This window comes from Vicia villosa, linkage group LG4, assembly GCF_029867415.1.
Source record: "Vicia villosa cultivar HV-30 ecotype Madison, WI linkage group LG4, Vvil1.0, whole genome shotgun sequence".
NCBI lineage: Eukaryota > Viridiplantae > Streptophyta > Magnoliopsida > Fabales > Fabaceae > Vicia > Vicia villosa.
Genome location: NC_081183.1, coordinates 9,208,364 through 9,215,391, shown reverse-complemented (window position 1 = coordinate 9,215,391; position 7,028 = coordinate 9,208,364). Strand labels below are relative to the sequence as shown.

At 33.5% G+C, this 7,028-nt stretch overlaps 1 long non-coding RNA gene across 1 annotated transcript; it reads left to right on the top strand.

Moving 5' to 3' along the window:
* The first annotated feature begins 4,583 nt into the window (after positions 1-4,583).
* Positions 4,584-5,232, top strand: LOC131598784 (uncharacterized). Its single transcript, XR_009282389.1, has 2 exons — positions 4,584-4,835; positions 4,945-5,232. It is a non-coding gene; the product is annotated as an uncharacterized LOC131598784 (long non-coding RNA).
* Positions 5,233-7,028: the final 1,796 nt, after the last annotated feature.

Below are 7,028 nucleotides of genomic sequence, written 5' to 3'. Positions count from 1 at the left end.
AAAGAGTGGACAGGAACCTCTATTTATAGGCTAGAAGTTGACAAAAAAATGAATAGTTTTTAAGGCTTTTTATGACTTGTCAATCGATTGACAATATGTACCAATCGATTAGTTAGCCTAAGCTAATATATTAACAATTAAAAATGGAAGGAAAATATATTTAGCCGTTACTCATCATTAAGATGTTGTCTTAACCTCTTATGAGTCATTTTTAACTCTTCCAATCAATTGGAAGGGTGCCAATAGATTGGTAGAGACAAAAGTTCTCCCAGAGTTTTTCTGACAGCTCCTAATTCACCTGACTTCAAAGTAATTATGAAAATGTTTACTGAAGAAAAATATGTTTGAAAACAAGTTTATGTTTGTGTATGTGTAATTTAGCCATGTACTTTTACGAAAATATCCTTATGATTTACAATATGTTCACTCAGGCATGTCGAGGTAGACTTTCACATACTTAGGTCTGGTAAGATGCTTTCTTTCTTGTAGACACTTGCTTGAGTACATTTGAGATGAGACTTGAGTTAGATTATATTTGGTTGCCATCATCATAGAGGAAAGTCCATTAAACTCTTATAATTTGATTTCATCTTTAACCGCTTTAACCGTTTATGCTTGACTTGTCATTAATAATTGTATCATTAAACATTAGTTGTCATCATCAAAAGTTATTGTCCTCATTAAAGACATATCTCCTAGAAGTTAACATGCAAAACAAGGTTCCACATTCTCCCCCTTTTTGATGATGACAATGCATCAGTCAGGGAGGTGGTGAAAGAAACAAATAAAGGTATTTGGAGTAATAAAACAACTCCTAAATTTTGGCGGTTCTCTATAAATAAATGAGTTTTTTTCTTATCAATCTTAATTGTCAATTTTCTCAGAAGACGGTTAGCAGTGAGTTTCATTTTGTATCCATGTGGACTATGTAGAGAAGTCAGTATCATCTATCATTCGTAATAAAAGATAAAACACACTTCAAAGGTAATTTAGAAATTTTACTTCGTGTTTGATTCATGATTAATGATTTAATCAAGATTTATTCATCAAAATTATTCTACTAAGAGGATTAATTTTAAAAAACTATTAAATCTCTTCAGTGGTATTAGAGTTTGATTTTGATTGAATCATTAGAATATAAATTATTGTGTATATTGATGTTTATATAATGATATAATGATATAATATGTTTTTATTTGATTAAAATGTGTTTAATTCGATTCAATTTTATTTTGTTTTTAATTCTAAAATAACGTTTGTACGTGTTTGCCGTATATGATAAAATGTTTACTTATTAGAATATGATTATATTGATGCATATTATCATTTGGTGTGCAAATGTTATTTTGTTTTTGACTAGTTGTACTTGTATGAATTCATAAACATTTTGTTAGCTAAATAAGTGTTTAAAAACAGACCGTACATTAAATCAGTGTGGATATTGAGTTATTGATTTATTGATCGAACCACTAGGTTACTGGTCGAACCGCATGTCTGAACCGGGTTAAAACGGATAACTCAGTTGAATAGATCGGTCGTTATAACAAAATTATATAGATATAAAACTTGTCGAACCGGATGATTCAGTCTCTACAAATAATAACTAGCACTTAAATTTTATAAAATATCATATTAAAAATAAATTCTCAACTTCATAATTTAAATTCAAATTTTAAACATAAGTATCACACATAATAAAATAGTACAAAATTACAAAGTATAATTGCAAACAAAGTTTAATTGCAACATAATCTAAGTGAATAATTTATAACAAAATAATTCTATTATTTTTTAAAAATTTATTTTAGAAAGGAAAAACTATTTAAATATTGGGATCTCCTTCTTCAATATCAATCATCGGTAACAAAATCAACCGCATCTACAATTTTTTTTAATTTTTTTTAATTTTTTTTTTAATTTTAATTTTTCATTAAAAATAATTAAAACCGCTTTAATTTTTTAAAATAAAATAAAATTCAAAATTAAAAAAATGCATTTAGACCGCCGGTTCTGAAAAACCGCCAGTTTTCCCGGTTTTAGCGGTTTAAACCGGTTTTGATCGGTTCGATGACATTCCCGATCCAGCTATTGAATCAGACTGATTATCTGTCCAGTTTCCAGTTCAACCGATCTGACCGGTCGGTCCGGTTTTTAAAACACTGAACTGAATGACATATGCAATATACAGTGCGGTGCATATAAATGCATCAAGGTAATTTTTTCTTTTGGCTAGTTAGCCTCTAAGTTAAATTTGCGCAATTTAACATGCCTTTGAATTTAATATGCCACTCAATTAGTCGAAATATGCTTGGTATATATGTTATCTCTAGAAGTGGACAACAGACTGGGTTGAACGGATCAACCGCAAGCACCACCCATTCCAAACCATGGTTTGAGAATATAAGCCCAATTCCGTCCAAATTTTATAAAGGTTTTGACAATTGAATTTAAACGGGTAAACATAGTAAGTTAATCCAAGTTACTTGACCATTCATACAATTTAATCTCCATCATTTTTTAAAGTTTTTTAAGCAATTTATTCCTTAAATTAATTGTGGAACAACTACAATATGTTTTATTTTTGGCCCAAACATACAATTTGGCCTAACATATCAATTTATGTAATACATTAGGAATAAAAACATCAATTATTCATAATTATAAAATACCAAACAAAATACAAATTATTACAATTTCATAAAAATATTAAATTAAAAAAAAACCAGAATGCTTCTCTATTAGTTGATTAACAAGACAACACTAGACCTGCAATTTCTAAATTCATGGTTAGTAACAAAAAATTTAAAACATGAGCAATTTTAAGTCAATAACATCAACAATATCTCAAAATGTCTAATGAGACTTAGGGAGAGATGGCCCAGAGGAAAACCTTCATTTGGTTAGCTTGTGTGCATTTGGTTATTAGGAAAACCTTGATTCTTTGTAACTCCTGGATTTATAATTGCCCTAATTGCTTGAATTTGAGGGACTGGTCGAATAAGAGTATAGGGAGAAACAAAGAAGTCAACAATTCGACTCATTTGATGAGCCAATTATTGATAAGTATGGTTTGTGTTTTGGATCAAAGGATTAAACACAGTATCAATTTTTTGGGTCAACATATTGACCATATCATGGTTATTATCATCTATTTGCTGCATAATAGCCAAGAGGGAACTAGTAATTAAAGGTATCATAACCCGGGGGACATATCCTAATCCTCCTTGGGATTGTGCCATTCGAGTAAGATTACTAATAGCAGATCCTAATGCTAAGTATAGATTAAGAAGAGATGCAATAGTCATTGTGTTATTTGCATACGTATATGCATTAGTCTGTAGGTCTACCATCATTGTAGTTGGTATGTGTAGCAACCTGCCCTAAAATTGAAGGTTTAGAGTCGCCACCTATTCTGAAGGGCGAATAAGAAACCCAACGCAGTTTAGAGATCGGGGTAAGTTATTATAATCAGGTCGAGGGAAGGTGTTAGGCACCCTCAACCCTTTCCTATGGCTTTGAATCTAAGGTAACAGTTTCATGGCTAAAATATTAGGGGTTTAATAGCTAAAGAAATGAAAAGGGCAAAATTGAGATTTTAGGGAAGGGGACTCGCCTTGGTTATCCAAGTGCCTACGTATCTCCTTAGGGAGAATCAGAGTCAACGTAGTTCGGACACATGGTTGTACGCCTTAGAATTTGATATGAGTGTGTTGACGGTATTTTGAATTACCGTTTCGCAGTTTTGAAAAGGTATTTTGAATTACCTTCGTAGTTTTGAAAAGGTATTTTGAATTACCTTCGTAGTTTCGCAGTATCGAAGAGATGAAAATCTGTGGTTTGTGGTTTGATGTGTTTTAAGTGTTTGGGCGTACAACCCTGATTTGATATGGCACCGTTAGATGCGATAACCAATAGATTTGGTCAGTATAGCTAACGGATTAATGGGGCATCGCTGGTTACTCAGATCGATAGATTCGATTGTCGCGGGCAGCGAATTAAATGTATTTTAAATTTTATATATTTTTTATCTCTCGTCTAATGTGACTAATGGATTTAGTCGGGTCAAGGAGAGAATTAAATTAAAATCAATTATATCATTAAATAATCAGAAATTATTTCTCGTCTAATGTGACTGATAGATTTAGTCGGTTCAAGGAGAAAAATAGATTTAATCACCAAAAGAAGACAAACAATTAAATAATTAAAAATTAATTAATTAAGTTTTATTTTTTAATTTGCAAGGGGGGTGTATATTGTTCTTGGGCAGTAATTTAAGGGGATTTAAAAGTCACAGGCTGAGCCCATTAAGGTTTTTGATCCATGTGTTTGGGTGGGGGCGTGTTCATGGCACTATGGTGTGCGCTCAGGTTTTGGAGCGTTGGATCTTGATCTAAGCAGATCAAAGGGCCTGCATGTGTTCTTGAGGGAAGGCGTATGGAATGGAGGAGGCACTGAATCATGTTCAGTATGCCTGCCAAGTGGCTATCGTGAAGCCACTTGGCTCCGATCCAACGGCTAGAAGGAAAAAAATGACAAAAAGAAAAAAGGAACAAAAAAGGCTCACTTCCTAGATCCCACTTCCCCTCATTCTTCTCGTTCTTTCCTTCCTTCACTCTCTCTATTCTCTCTCGTCCTCCCCTCATTCAAACAACAACCCAGAAAACACCACAAACCACCGCGACTCCCACCACAAACCACCGTGCATGCCCAGTTTTCCGGTTGATATTCAACCGGAAAATTCAAACCCTCATGCAAACCAAACCCAGAAACTTAAAGCCGAACCCTAATCCTCAATCGAAACTCAGATTCACCTAATAAACCTCAAATCCAAACATGTAGATAAAAGATAATAAGCTTCGTAGATCGATTTGTACCTTTTGACGTTTTGATTCTCTTCTAGTATCTTTGCTCTCCTCCCTAATCTCTTTTCCTCTTTCTGCGCAGGTAGCTAGGTGGGTGGTTCGACTCAAGAGATTAGGGTTCTAAGGATGAAACCCAGGTCTTTGAATCTCCAAGGGCTTCGGTGTTCGTCACGGCGCCCAGCAAAAAATCCCCCCCCCCAGAAAATTCCTTTCATCTGATTTCTTCTTTTTGATTTATAGTTAGGTTTAGATCTTAGTTTAGAAAGATTAGATTAGGTTATTTCATTTATATTTTGATTCGATTATCCTTTGTATCTTGTAAATGATTTGAATCTTTAATAAAAATCAGATTTCGATTTTGTTAAGTTTAGATTTGATTTGCATTTGATGTTTGTTCTGAATTGCTTGTGTTTGTTATTCGATTTGCATTTTGTTGGGATTTGCTCTGGATTCACAGATTTGGGCTTGGATTGAAGATTGAAGATTAGGGTTAGTTGGTGAGGGGGCGGCACTGAGGATTGAGTTGGAGGGCGCTAGGGTTTGCGTGGAGAGGAGGGGACGATGAACAGGACCCGGGTCGGTTCTGACCCGGTCCAACCCTGACCCGGTTAGGCCTAGTACGCCACCTTAGCCCCAAAGAAATATCAAATTTGGCCCATTTCATTACCATTAACTTCACTTAATATTAATTAACCCATCAGCTAATTAACCCGATTAATAAATATTAAAAAAAGTTAATCACAAAATATATTAACACCTTCTGAATAATCATTGAAAATAATACTTTGAATAATCATAATAATTAACCGTAATATTACAATCCTAATTAGTAGTAATATTTAATTGATATTAATTATAAGGGTTAATAACAAAACACTAATAAATCATAACAGTGGGATTAATAATAATCAAATATTAAAATCAATATGACAACCTTATAAATGGTTAACAATAATGCTAACATCTTAATAAATATTAACTTAACTCTTCTCCCTTTTTTTTTAGAAAAAATAATACTTATAAAAGGCTTTAAAGAATGTGAATGGGCCTAGTGTTATTTAAAAGGATTTGCTATTTACACCCTTATTTCAATTTGACCAATTTATTAGGGAATTTTATAAGAGATCGAGTTTTAATAATAGATATACTAAACCTTATGGCTCCTAATTTTTAACACCCTTAATAAATTGACAGATGTAAATTGTATCGGGTAAATTTTGGGGTATGACAGCTGCCCCTATTTAATTATCTTGAATCGAACGGCGTGAGAATGTGCAGGTCTCACGCTTTTCGGATCGAAGAGTTATTAAATAATGGAAGACCCCTAAATTTACCTTGTGCCCGAGTGTGAGAGAAAAGAAATGTCCTGCTAAAGCCTGAGTCTTACATAGCGCGGACCTGCAGTTAGTTGTGTGATCAGCTTGCTATAGTGCTAGCAAGCTTTCGCATTTTATGAACCCCACTTACTATAGTTTTAGTAAGTTCTCGTACTTTGCGCGACCCAGAAGGATTACTTGCTATAGTTCTAGCAAGTTCGCCTGCATCAATAGGAGTCATTTGCCCTGGTTCGGACAAGTTTACCTGTATAGAATATTATTTTCTAAATGCGTATGTATGTGACCTCGTTGTTTGTATAATGTAGATGTATGAATGTTTACGCATGTAAATGTTGCGTGTATGCACATGAGTATGTATGTATGATAACTCCAATGTCTTGTCTCCTTATCACCCATTGAATTTGTTTAACCTTTTGAGATGTTTACGAATCCTAGTTCGGATTGCACTTTGCGGAGAGATGGAGTAATGTCTTACATAAGACTACCTGAAGAGGTTCCTGAACAGGGTAGATCATTGACAGATGTGACGAAGATTAGGCTTCAAACAAAGCTCGGGAAGAATTGTCTTAGAGAAAACTGACTAAGAGTTATTTGAAAGAACAAAGTATGTCTTAAAAAAGATTGGATAAATTTTTGAAGAATATTACCTAAAGAAGTTGAGATATGTCTTAAACAAGACTAAACTAGAGAGGCTCCTAAAAAGGATATGAAACGTCTTAAACAAGATTACCTAGAGAGGCTCCTAAAAAAGATATGAAATGTCTTAAAAAGATTACCTAGAGAGGCTTCTAAAAAGATATGAAACGTATTAAACAAGATTACCTAGAGA